Genomic DNA, 13,812 nt, shown 5'->3' on the forward strand with positions numbered 1-13,812 from the left:
AGTGATAATTTGAGAGGAAAAAAAAACACTGGAGATGGAGAAAAATAAAGCTTGAAAGCGATATTTTGTTCAGCGCGCACACAATTCCCTTTTTTGTGCTTGCTAGTTTACATTTGTGCTCGCGGGAAGTAAATTTACACACACAAAATGTTGATTCATGCAGGTTAATTTTTTTCATCTGGTATTTTTGAGCCCTCAACTTTTGATGTTACACAATTTCAAATACAGGTGTTGTGTAGACTGGTGTTGTGTGGGGGTGCCATGTGAATTTACCACTATATATACTTTGTGAACCCACCCACACTAAACAGCTCTCAGAAAGAACTTTAGCTCTAAAACAAACTGCTATGTTTCTCGAATACCTGCACATTAATTCACACACTGTGGACCATCTGCATATATTAATGTTTCTACACTCACTACATCTACATGTTGAATATTACATGATCTATTTACGCATAGTTTTATAATGGACCATAAAGGCATACTTAAAGTACACAAACAGACTGTGACATGGAGAAACTCGGGACCATAAAGGAGATACAGGGGTTGGACAATAAAACTGAAACACCTGTCATTTTAGTGTGGGAGGTTTCATGGCTTAATTGGAGCAGCCTCAGCGGATTGTATCCAAAGAACATAAAACCACGGTTGCTCAAATCACGGCAGAATTCAATGTGAACCTCAACTCAACTGTTTCCACCAGAGATGTCCGTCGGGACAATAAATTATTGTGGTCTTAAATCAGGTGTTCCAGTTTCATTGTCCAACCCCTGTATCTCAACAGTTAACATGAAGGAGTTTATAAACAATAGCAGCACAATTTCACCCAGTAGCCCCTAAATCTCCTGTCCATCTTAAATAAAGCAGAATGAAAGTGTTGTTCAGAGATAACTAGGAGAAGATGATCCTCCAGCTCCTGGATGAAGCTGTTTGTGTGTGATGTTAAATGCTGCTCCTTCTGAATGTGTTTCTGTGTGTCTAAGAGTAAATGTAGAGCAGTGTGAAGGTGAAGAGTGGAACATCTCCATACCTGCAGCAGGTGAGCTGATGGTGTTCCTCCAGCAGAGCAGTCTGAGTACAGAGGTGTGGAGCTGCTGATCAGAGCCTGATCTTCTGCTGCTCCACTTTACTGGAGACCGGCGGAAACTCTAACCACCCTTCCATATTCACCTACAGAGAATACAGTCTTCATTTTAAACCACAGCAAACATCTGTCTAAAGCGCTGAAACTATTAGAACATGTCCAATCAATACATCACAATGACTCTGTTACTTGATCTGATTCAATACAATAAACAGCCCTGAATCCACCTTAACCTCCAACAGTCTGCTGCTGTGTTTCTATACTAAACACCCCCAGCTGAAGACCCCCGGAACTCCGCTAAAGAGCCAATCACATCGCAGACCTCTAGTGCCGCTCAGGATCCAATGGCGTTACATCCGGCAACTAGCTGTCAAAATAAAAGTCCCGTAGCGCTATGAGGCTTTCCTCGGGTACAATATTTTTGAAATGTTATGAAATACTTGCCAATCAAACAATAATTGGAAGCCTTATGTTATTAGTTATGTTACTGTTATTGCTATTTTATGTTCGTATATTATCTCTTTTATGTGTGAAATAAATAATGATATATGCTCTTTTGTTGTTTAATTTCTACATATACCAGGGGTGATAGCGTTCCGGCGCCGCGCCGGAAATCCGGCGTAGCGTGGCTCTGTAAAAAAAAAAAGCTTTCCCCATCCCCTATGAAAAGCCCACCCCCAACGTTTCCCCCCCCCCCCACGTTTGACGTGTGCAGACCATTTAAAGCTCAACGCAAGCCTTCCATCCAATCAGAAATAGGACGCCGGCGGGTCTTGTCTTGGCCGCTCATGGGCTCCGAGTCCTCCGGGCATGTTAGTTGAAAAAATTGGTTACGGCCCAGATACATCAGTGGCAGCTTAAATTCTGCGCATTACGACTTCCTAACTGTAATAAGCAGAGGCGGAAAAAGTACTACAAATTGTAATTAAGTAAAAGTACATTTACTTTGCTAAAATGCTACTGAAGTAAAAGTTAACGTGCTTTTTTGTCTAATATATTTTTGTTAACGGGCTAACGAGCTTCACACGTGCTTTACTCACCCAAATAAACTTAAAGCTTAGTACAGGGCAGCTGCGTACCAGCATGAATCGCGCATTTGAAGTGGAGCTCTGAGTTGAGTGGACGGGTTTGATGAAAAGCGCGATATATAATTTAATTAAAATGTATTTAAATCATATTATATATAACAGGTGTGCCGAATTTTGAATCCCAGGCAGAATCCGACTCTCTTTTGCGTGCACACGCGTCTGGTAGTGGGCGCTAAAAGTTACTCTCGCGATGTCCGTTAATATTTTTATAATATTTCCCTCAGAATACAGCAAGATATAAAGCCAAACAAAGACTCCTGTAAGACAGTGCTAGTTTAGTTGTATAAAAAGCGAAAGAAAGACGGGTATTGCAGAACTAAATAACTCGTAGGACTTAACGCGCATCGAGACACGTCCAGTAGGGAGAGCGCACGGCGCTCAGCAGTTATATTTTCTTTATAACTGGCTTTAAAGAAATTACTTTCAAAAACACCCGTTTTAGTCTCCCATTAATTTATATTAGGCTTACAAATGAATTCAATAAAAAGGATAATATAGTTTTTAAATGTAATGTGATGATATAATTTGTCCTACATCTTACAATTACATTTGGTCACATCTAAAACACATTTAATATTGGAATAAATTATCGGATTAATCAAAATTGCAATATAAATTCCCTTCTAAAATAAACATTTTAAAAACATTGTATTATTTTTATTTTAGGCCAGCAATTATAATTTAATATAGTGTTACAGATCTAAATCAGATTTAGGTCATCATTCATCATAAAGCAGGTCTCATGTGAGCCATTTATAGAACTGTCCCTAATTCCATTATACATATATTTTTTATTATTTTTTTTTCTTTCTCATTTTTACAGCGTACAGTTGGAACTAAGTCAATAAACAAAACTCTAGGTTAACACGCATATAATGCTTTAAAGTTGATAACACAGAGACAGTCCTCCTGCATCAGTAAAAGGTTTATTTCATTTATTCATGACTGGAACTGATTGTATTTACGTTCCTTTGATCGCAATAACTTGAAGTGAAGCAGCTGACGACCTCCGCGGACCAATGCGCGCTCTCGGCATCGCGCGCTCTTACGACGCAGCATCGCGCGGCGGGGGGTCCCGAAGCCGAAGCGCAATACAGGCGAGGCTGCAGGTAGAGACGGCCCGCAAAATCTAAATACTGTATTATTTAACTATAACAATACAACAGTGTCAATGCCACCGCGTGTGATGCTCCTTGCGATTGCTTTGCTGAATTTCATAATCGTCTGAATTTTAGCTTCATCATGCGTCGTTTGTCGTGTAGTGTGAGAGGGGCAGGATGTCCGATTAACTGCCAGATTGTTTCAAATATAAAAGCGAATTTCAGTTAAATAATAGCGAAGTGAAATAAAATAGATTTATCTTCAGTCAAAGAGCTTTTTTCTGCTCATTTTTTATTTCCAAAACTGCGCTTTCACGATGTGAGAGAGAATGAGTGAGAATAAGCATCATGTGTATCTGTCTAATTCGCAAACGGCAAATCTCCTTTGTTAATCTAGGAGTAAGTCCGTGTAGTAAGCATAACTATGAATCCTTATAAGTGTTAAAAATATATAGCTAGTAACTAATAGTTACTGTGCACATTTTAAAGATATTTTTTGGCTGGTAAACAGAGGCATCTCCGCTTCCCGACGTCAGCAGGAGGCTTTCTATTCGCGATGTCTTCAGGATTTGCAAAAATAAAAGTAAATGATTTTCAGCGCATCATTCAAGCTTCCACAGCCGTAGAGTTTAGATTGTCAGCCGGAGCCTGACCCGATTTCCGACCCGAACTCACACATGCGCTCCTCCTCTCCGCAAAATGGAGCCTTCTGAAGTGAGGAGGAACATTACTTAAGGTGAGCTAAATTTGGTCCAATGCAAAGGACAGTCAGATGTATGGAGCTAATTCAAGTTAGTTGTTGATAGAAACAACACGTGTGTCGGCTTCGTAGAGTGTGTTAAGCACAGAGTGCTATAAGCTTAAAATAAAGGCTAAATTAATCTATATGCTTAAAAAAAATCGTGTGTTCGTAAACATTGTTAAGCATATTAGAGAAGAAGAAAAGTAATTGTAAATTATTGTTAATTTGGTTTAATGAGTGTGCAGGGCATAAGGGGGCAGAACGTGCATAATCATGTTTAAAAAAAAAAACACTGCATTAAAAAAAAAAAATGCACTCTTAGTGCTTCCTTTTCATTTACTGGATAGAAACTGAAGCTGAAAGCTAATCTCCGAGTTGTAGCTTGAAGAATTAGCACACAGAGGCACAGCAGTGTAGAGCTGTTCTCTTGGCGCTGGTACGTTAATCGTGTCTCTTGGGTTTATATGAATTGATCAGATAAATAGTCGTCTATAAACAAAGGTAATGTTATTCCATTAAAAAAGTATTGCTTAATTAATTGGTAATCACCTCCTCTATTTTAGACAGAGTGTAGTTACTGTACTTTGGAGTAGTATTGCCCCCTACTGACCTGTCTTGGTATGGCTGCTGCATATGCAGCTTTGAGTTAATGCATTCTGGTGTTGAAATGTTGCATTGTGGTTCAATACACACCTCAATTTCTAACTATACTGCAACATCACAAGCCTTGAATGCATTTTTAACGCATACGCTGGTATTCGTTTTAACAGGTAGAATCGAACGTGGCCAGTTTCTTTCAGTCAATCATAAGTCCTATACCAAGATGGAAATTATCTGTTTTCGTGAATAACACTATAGACATAAGGCAAAAATTAAAACATCTAAAATGTGTCACTTGACAATAAGGTCATACACAGACTATTAAATGTTTGAATAATGTATCAAAATGTATGCCTACATTACGTCGCATATGCAGTATGTTGTGCCCCCCTCACCCCGTTGGAACAGGAAAAAAAGTTCAGGCTCAGGATTTTTTTTCACTATCACCCCTGCATATACACACACTGGTATGACACAACTTTAACTGTCACAGCACACTTCCTGTCCATAAAATATATTTATATATTTTTCTGAAGTAATTTTTAAACCAAGATTACAAAATTACAATCAATATTTATTTTTCTTTCATTTAATGCATGAATTCAGTATTAATCTTAGATATCGGAATTTTTTTTCTTGTAAACACTGATTGTAAGTACATTCAATATTTATTTACTGTTCTACATAAATACATTTCCGCACTGGTATGAGATAACGAGCGAAGAGAAAGATGTATTACTTTATTTATTTATTATTTATTTATTTATACTTTATATTGCAAATCTTAAAGGAAATTTTTAACAAATGGAAATAAATGTTACCATTTCTCATATAAGCTATACTTTCTACCTAGAACACTGAAACCCTGAAGCCCCTATTTAAAACCTTGAAAGATTTAGTCAAATGAAATCACCTGAGATCTGGTGTGATTCAACATAAGCAAAAAAATGAGTCCCAGTCCAAAAATAGCTTTGGCAGTTCATTCCAAGAACCTTATGGACAAAACAGGGTTTCTGGAATGCAACGGATAGCGAACAATAAACGAACCTCTTTAAATTGGTCCTCTTTAAATTGGAGTTCTGAAAAGTGGACACTGGTGTAGTTTATTTCGTAATGTGATGGCTTCAACTCATCACATTTCTTCCCCTTTGTAAGTTTTTGTGATGATTTGTGGAAGGTTTGTTGGAGACAGCAGAGGAGAACCCCTCATAAAAGATGCACTGCAAATGGCTGCAACTAATAAAAACACTCAATTATTTCAGAATAAAACCAATCAACTTCAGCTCAAAGGCTTCAATTGAAGTGGATCAGTGAGAAGCTAAAGTAAAAAAAATGCCTGTCAGTAGTATTTAAAAATCACCTATGGTATGTGAAAGCGCACATACCAGGTGAAAAAGATACGGTTCAACGGCCTTACAAATTAAAGCATATCATAGGTTATCAACTCGGTAAGCTTTACCCTCCAAACCAGAGGCCCGACAAAGAAGCTGGTTTCATTATAAAAGAAACACTAAATAACAACACAGGATAATTCTAGCCAGTTTACTTTTACTTAGTGGTTAGTGGTTTCAGAACATTAAACACCAGTATACACAGGAACATTAAACACTAGTACACTATTGGGCTGACATAAATTTTAATAAAATATTTAATAAAAATATTTATTTAAAAATGAATACATCTGTTGCATGCTTAATATACTGTATAATACACGTAAAAAGCGGTGATCTTACTTTAAAAGAGGAATGTCAAAGTTCATGAGAATTAAATTTAGTGTATATTATTGACATATAATATTGAGTTAGACAGGAGCAATGACAAGGTATCAAGAGTGCTAAGCTTTCAAGACCTTCAGAAAAGGCAGTATGGAATCAGTTAATTCAGACAGAGCAGCTTAAAAATAAATATTTAATATATAAAAGCCCAAAAGTAGTCTGGGGAACATTGCATACAATTACTATGAAAACAGGGGGGAAAAAAATCAAGAATGTTCATATAAATTCTAATTCAAAAGACAAACGTTTCAACTCCACTACCGTACTTTAGAGGATACTCCCACATCAGCCACCCCTCCTGTCTGCTACCACCTTGTACACCCTACTGAAGAAAACAATACTTTCAACCCTTCATTTACCCAGTTCAAGGAAATTACTAGCTTTTACCTAAATTTTCTGCAGCCAAGGCCAAGGTCGTTCACCTTTTATACAGTCTTTAAACAGACAATTGTTTGTCACCCATGAAAAAGGCTGAATGTAGGCTACACTGTTAGTTTCTTCTTATACAGGATCCACATTCCTAAAGCAACTGCTAGACCAATGAAGACCCCCACTGCTGATTTAGTGCGTAATGTATTTGACAGAGACTATCTATGAAAACTTTATAAACAGAAATACAGAGACTATGCTGCAAGATGTAAACCACTAAAACAGAATGGCCAGACCAGATCCGATTAAGGCCAAGACTGCTTACATTTTCACATAAAAATGTTTATATACTGTATGCACATCAAACTATACACTGCTGAATTAATAATAACATGCACACAAAGAAACACTGTACCAGAGGACATGTAATGCAATATTATACAAAATGTATTTTCAGCATTTTTCTTAGTTTATTTTAATTCATTGTATATTAATTGTTATTATTTTACTACTTTGTAGTTCAACAGTTAAACAGTTGACTGTGCTTGTGGTTCATTTATTAACACTCTGATCTTCTACAAAGACAGAGAGCAGAGTGGAGCAGCTCCTCAGAGCAGGAGTTTCCTGTTGTAGTTTCTCATAACTGCTCTCACTTCAGAGAGATTCACACTAACCCTGCGTTCACACTGGAACGCGACGAGTCGCTTGTGTCGCCCAGCGTTTGTCGCTTGTGGGCGTGTCAAGCTCAACGCCCGCGTTTATCAAGGTCCAGCCTCCGACAAGAAAAAAGGCACAAAAAAGGAATCGCTCGGCCACTTTATTCTCCAGCTATAACTCCCAAACTTGCTGGACTCTTGGGCGTTTCTGTGATTTAACTGCGCTGGAAATGCAGCCGTTCCCGCAGACTGATGTGGGTCCACCCCGTTCAACAGAAAGAACCGGGAAAGAAACTAGAAATTCAGAGAGCAGGAGCTTGAGGATGTCAGCCCGCCTGGTTTGTGATTGGTCCAAAGAAAAGCTAGGAGCCAATCGGGTTAGAATGTCGCTTCACCGCGTCATAATTCATTTGCATAAAGTTGAGAAAAATTCATCTCCGTGTCGCTTGTCGCTCTGTCGCTTTGTCGCTTGTCGCTCTGTCGCTTGACGCGGCGACAAATCGCGCCCTGCCATAGGAAATGAATGGTCGCCTGTCGCTTTGTCGCTTTCCAGTGTGAACGCAGGGTTACACACAGATCAGCATTAGAGCACTGAGAGCTTAAACACACTACTGATTCCATCTGATCATATTCACAATGAAGAACATCCTCCTCATCATCCTCATCACCACATCAGGTACTCACTGTCAAGATATGCACAACAATATTTGCAATATTTCTAGTGTTTCGATTTCAATTCTACTGTTTTTCTTTCAGGTGTGTTTGCTGCTGATCGAATGAGACCTGATCACAAGGAGACTAATATTTCTAGAACAGAGGGAGAATCTGTTACACTGAAATGTTCTTATGAAACCAGTAGTCAATATGTTCGACTGTTCTGGTACAGACAGTATCCTAACAGAGCTCTACAGTATTTACTGTATAAAGAGGCTCGACAGTGGAGTGGTAGCCACACTTCAGACAATAGATTTCAGTCAACTACATCCAGATCATCCACTGAATTCACTATTAGAGAAGTAAGACTGGCAGATACAGCTCTCTACTACTGTGCTCTTAGAGTAGGATCACAGTGATACAAAGTCTCTGAGAAGCTTTACAAAAACTCACACACCTTCTGTTTACTTTGAACACAAGCAGATCAAAGTAATATTAAACCACACTGCTTATCTCTAATTACACTCTCTCAGAAATGACTGGATGTGGTTATACAGGTGGTTATAATAAAAAAGCAAATGCGGATGTTGCAGTAAATAATACTGGATATACCCTTTCCCTTATTATCCTCCTGCTGCATCAGACAAATGAAACAATTGAAGTGTAATAAAATATAAAAGGCTGTATAAATAATGCGTCAGTCTGATAAACTAAATACTGAGAGAAACTAAACATTGAGAGGAAGCATTTAGCTACTTTGCTGCTCCTAAATGGAACCAGTTGACCGAGATCATCTGCTGTTCTCGAGTACATCAGCAAGTGTGTGGAGGATGTCACTACCACCAAGACTGTGACTTGCTACCCAAACCAGAAGCCCTGGCTGAACGCAGAGGTGAGTTCTCTGCTGAAAGCCAGGGATGCTGCCTTCAGGTTTGGGAACTCAGATGGACTCATGAGGGCTAGAGGAGAGCTGACTGCAGGAGTTAAGAGGGCAAAAGCTGCATATGCTCAGAAATACCAGGGACACTTTTCCTCCCAGGATCCACAGAGCATCACAGACTACAAGTCTAACGTTGCACGAAGCTCCAAAGACCCATCCCTGCCTAAGGCTCTCAACAAGCTCTACGACCGCTTTGAGAATCCTGACACCCCATCCAGCACCAAACTCCCACACTCACCAGGAGAGGAGCCCCTCAGCGTGACACCAGCAGAAGTAAGGAGGACGCTGAGGAGGATCAACCCCCCGGAAAGCTGCTGGCCCGGACAACATCCCCGGACGGGTGCTAAGAGACTGCGCAGACCAGCTCTCGGACGTCCTGGTGGACCACGGAGGAAATGGCATCCTCTGTGGAATCGGTTCTTCCTGTATGCGTACTTTACATTGATGCAGAGGTTGTTCTCTCTGAACCAACCCTCCAGGTGTTCCATCTCCTGGATGGAGAGGTGAGCAGTCATATGTTCACACTGATGATTGTGGACTTCAGAAGGGGCCAGCATGCCCACCTCCCCTTGCACATTGGAGGATCTGCGGTGGACGTGGTCGACAGCTACAGGTACTTAGGTGTGCACCTGAGCAGCAACCTCACCTGGAGCAACAACACTTCCACTCTGGTCAGGAAGGCACATCAGCGGCTCTACTTCCTCAGGAGGCTGAGACGAGCTGGACTCGGGAGCGCAGTCCTCACCTCCTTCTACAGATGTGTGGTGGAGAGCGTCGTGTGCACCAGCATAAACGTGTGGCATGGAAGCTGCTCTGCTGCAGACAGGAAAGCTCTGCAGAGGGTGGGGAAGGCTGCACATTGTTGGAGTCAGCCTCCCCAGCACCACGGACATCTACACCTCCAGATGCAGGAAAAGGGCCACAGCACACGCACTTTTTGTGCAGGCCGGAGGGTGCGGAGCATCAAGTGCAAAACGACCAGACTGAGAAACAGCTTCATTCCAGAAGCCGTAAGACTCTTAAACTCCACCTAACAACACACTGCACTGACACACAAGGACAAATTACTGTTTACAAACACTTTCACTTTACCCGCACTGAGACACTTTATCTTCTACTGCTTTAATTCCATATCATGCTGCTAGCACGCTTGCACTCTGGACTTCATGTTGTTGCTACCTGTCTGGTATTTATCTTATCTATTTTGTATATTCAATTTTTATTGTATTCTTTTATTTTATCTATATATCTATTTTAATAACAGCTCTTGGGTGTAAACTGGATCGTGAGATCACAATTTCGTTCCACCTCATGTACCACATGTGATGCGAATGACAATAAAATCTCCTTGAATCCTTGAGAGTGTTAGAAGTAGGGCTGCACCATATTGGAAAAATTTTACATCGCTTTATTTTAGTTTTCTGCAATATATATCGCAATATTACACAATGCAGGACCCGGCACATCACCAGCCCGCCCCCACCCACGGCTGTCTCACGACAGAGATCCTGACCGACCGAGAGCTGAGTCAGCGCTTTAGAGTCAGCTAAGCACTCAAAACCTGAGGAAAACAGCAAAACAACAATAATTAAGCATTTAAATGGCCTTTTAAAAGGTAAATAAGATTTTTTTCTGGGATTAAAAGTGTGAATTCAGTTTAACTGAAAATATCTGTGCGGAACTGAGGTGCTCAGTTTTGGAGAGGCTGTCTGAGGCAGTTGGCCTGCTCCCGCACCCCCTACAATTTTATCTCCTACAATGTTACATTTTAATTACACTTATTGGGACATCATGGTAAATGGGAATTTTAAAGAGCCCAGCATTTTTGTATCTCCCTTCTCTCTCTGAAATATTTAAAGTTTTGACTGATCAGCTTCATTTAATGTATTAATTTACATCTATTCCTGGATTTCATTTCAGGCCTGGAACACATTCCAGTGGGGGGTTTAATGAGGTAAACAACTAAATAATGAGGAATTCAAACAGGTTCTTTTATGGAAATTACACCAGATCATCAAGATGATTTTTTTGGCAAATGTGAGATGGGGCATTGTGCTCTTTTTGGCCAGCAGTTTTTTGCCTTTGAACTCTCCCATTCATACCATTTTCAACAAGTCTCTTTCATATTATTCAATCATTATCACTGACCCTAATTGAGGCGAGTGAGACTTGCAGTTCTTTAAATGGTGTCTGGGTACTTTTGTGACTTCTTGGATGAGTTGTCCACACCCTTTTAGAATAATTTTGGTCGGCCGGTCACTCCAACAACGTTCTATGTTTTCTTCATTTGTGAATAATAGCTCTCACTCTGGTCCACTGGAGTCCCAAATCTTTAGAAATTGTGTTGTATCCTTTTCTAGTCTGAAACTATGACAAAGCAAAAGAGTGAAAGTTAAAAGTCTAACTTAAGTGTATAACCAGCTAGCTTTTCAGCTAAATTTACGGCTAGTTTATAATATTAACTGTATATGTAATAATTATAATAAATTATGAGCAGTGCTGGCCTATTATAAGTGTAAATGAATAGTGTAGAAAAGGATATGTTGATTTAGTCAGTAATATTGAGCTTAGAGATGCTAAAGTTCAGCTGCTGGGGGGTTTCTCTGCTTGCTTTATATTTCTATTAGTATATTTAATTAATTTATTGTCTATGTAAACAGATGAACTGTGCTAAAATAGCTGAATTACCTACATTTTTCAGTACATTTTGGAGTCTTGAAACTTATTGAATTTTATTTTATTGATTTTATTTCAAATCTTGTAAATAGTAATACATATATTCTACAGATATGTAAATTGTGGCATGTGAAATACTGATTGAACTAAAAACACATTAGACATATCATGTTTTTTCCACAATATTTAACAAAAAAACATAGCAAATATACTGTATAATATGCAGATTATTTATTTATTTATATTTTTACATATTTTCAAGATTTAACCAGGGGTCCAAAGTTTTGCATAAGACTGCATGATGGTATGCAGCCATTGTTACTCTTACTGTATATCATTAATCAATATAAGAAACTGTGTTTACTCTGAAGATTTTGCTCTAATGACATTTTCAATTGAAATAAGTGTAAATATATCAGATTTAATATCAGATCATAATAAAGAGAGAAATGTAATACTAAATGTCCTACAGCACATTCATATACATGTCCCCTAAACTGCAGTAATTACATTTCTGGAGGAAAATAAAATTAGTCTGATGCTTTGACTGATTGCTATGGCAGGTACAGTGAATACTGTGTTTAAGGTAAAGCTCTGTAAAGCCAGAAGGGGGCGCCACATCCACCCTAATTTTACATCCTCCCATCATTTTCCCATCATGTAGTTCTGATCATGAGCTCCTCCTCTGTGCTTTTCTTTCCCATCAGTCTGTTTCTTCACTCTTCTTCATTCTGTCTTTCAGACTCAATCCATCATGAAACACTTGTTGATAAATCTGCTGATTTTTACTGCTGTTATTATTGGTATGGAAGATTTCTTTCATCATTATCAGATCAGTAAATGATTTAAACTTTCTGTTACAGATCTGTTGCTCTGTTTTCACAGATTGCAGTGGAGAAGAGAGTGTGGAACAGCCAGTCAGAGATGTGACTCTCTCTGAAGGAACATCAGTGACATTAGAATGCAATTATCAAACTTCTTCAACCCAATCAGATCTGTTCTGGTACATTCAGAGATCCCATGACTTTCCTAAATACATTCTGAGAAGAAACAAATATTCAGCAGGAGATAACGGAACAGAGTTCCATGAGAGAATGAGTTCTGCAGTCCAGTCTACATCAGTTCCACTGAGCATCCAGAAGCTGAGTGTGAGAGACTCTGCTGTGTACTACTGCGCCCTGAGGCCCACTGTGACATCATCACATTCACCCATCATACAAAAACATGCAGCTCCAACAGGAAACACACCAAACACTGAACCAAAACTCTCAGACTTTACTAGAAAACCTTCAGACTTCAGTAGAGTTTCTGCCTTTTTATCTCTTACAATGTTACATTTTGATTACACTTATTGGGACAGTTCCCATTACTTATATTCTTATATCTTATTGAATTTCCAAGAGTGAACTGAACTTTTATAAAGTCCCAAATCTGAAAAGGTCGGGACATTTTTAAAGAACCCAGCATTTTTTAATCTCCCTTCTCTCTCCAAAATATGTTATGTTTTGACTGATCAGCTTCATTTAATGTATTAAATTACATCCATTACTGCATTTCATTTCAGGCCTGGAACACATTTCAATGAGGCAGTTTAATAAGGTAAAAATAAATAAATGAATAAAAAAGAATTATTTCAAAATAGAAATATCAACAGGTGATTATAATCATGATTTAATAAAAAAAGTAGTATATATAAAAGGCTAAATTATTGAGGGGCAGAGGTGGACAGGAGATCTACAGTTATAAATAATAATAGTAATGAATGTGTAAGAAAATGTTAAGATGATTTAAAAACAATGTTTCCTAAAGAAATATTGGAAGGAATTTGCATTTTTCTCAGTTTGAAGCCCAACATCATTCAAATATTTAAAGAATCCTGAGGAATTTAGATGTGGAAAGTGAACGTTCACAAGCCTTAGCTAAACACCCGGGATCTCTGATCCCTCAGATGCTGCATCAAACACCATCATGAAACAATAGCTGATAGAACCACATAGACAAAAGATTACTTTACCTTTATCAATAATAAGCTCGACAACACAGAGTTATATTCACTAATACCACTTACAACTTTACTGTGCAGAACAGAAACCTTGTGGTGTCCAGGTCTAAAAGCCAGACATCC

General features: G+C 38.8%; 4 protein-coding genes across 9 annotated transcripts in view; 1 reads left to right on the plus strand and 3 right to left on the minus strand.

Annotated features, from left to right (window-relative positions):
* LOC103025045 (zinc finger protein 501) overlaps positions 1-1,116 on the minus strand; it is a 266,885-nt gene extending 265,769 nt beyond the window's left edge. The window contains exon 1 of one of the 2 annotated variants that reach the window (XM_049482379.1): positions 1,034-1,116. The gene's annotated coding sequence lies outside the window, so the exon portion shown is untranslated. The remainder of the gene's footprint in view (positions 1-1,033) is intronic. The other variant, XM_049482382.1, reaches the window with a different exon arrangement.
* The window catches only part of LOC111190415 (zinc finger protein OZF-like), a 589,012-nt gene that overhangs the window by 265,769 nt on the left and 309,431 nt on the right, over positions 1-13,812 (minus strand). For 2 of the 4 annotated variants that reach the window (XR_007440219.1, XR_007440225.1), the window contains exon 1: positions 1,034-1,107. The exons of 1 other annotated variant lie outside the window; for it this stretch is intronic. The gene's annotated coding sequence lies outside the window, so the exon portion shown is untranslated. Of the gene's footprint in view, positions 1-1,033; positions 1,109-13,812 lie in introns of those variants that run through there. One more of the 4 variants, XR_007440223.1, reaches the window with a different exon arrangement.
* LOC103044584 (zinc finger protein 501) overlaps positions 1-13,812 on the minus strand; it is a 234,011-nt gene that overhangs the window by 190,985 nt on the left and 29,214 nt on the right. The window lies entirely within an intron of this gene.
* LOC111190412 (zinc finger protein 345) overlaps positions 1-13,812 on the plus strand; it is a 406,705-nt gene that overhangs the window by 92,508 nt on the left and 300,385 nt on the right. The window lies entirely within an intron of this gene.

This window comes from Astyanax mexicanus, chromosome 8 (assembly GCF_023375975.1).
Source record: "Astyanax mexicanus isolate ESR-SI-001 chromosome 8, AstMex3_surface, whole genome shotgun sequence".
Taxonomy (NCBI): Eukaryota; Metazoa; Chordata; class Actinopteri; order Characiformes; family Acestrorhamphidae; genus Astyanax; species Astyanax mexicanus.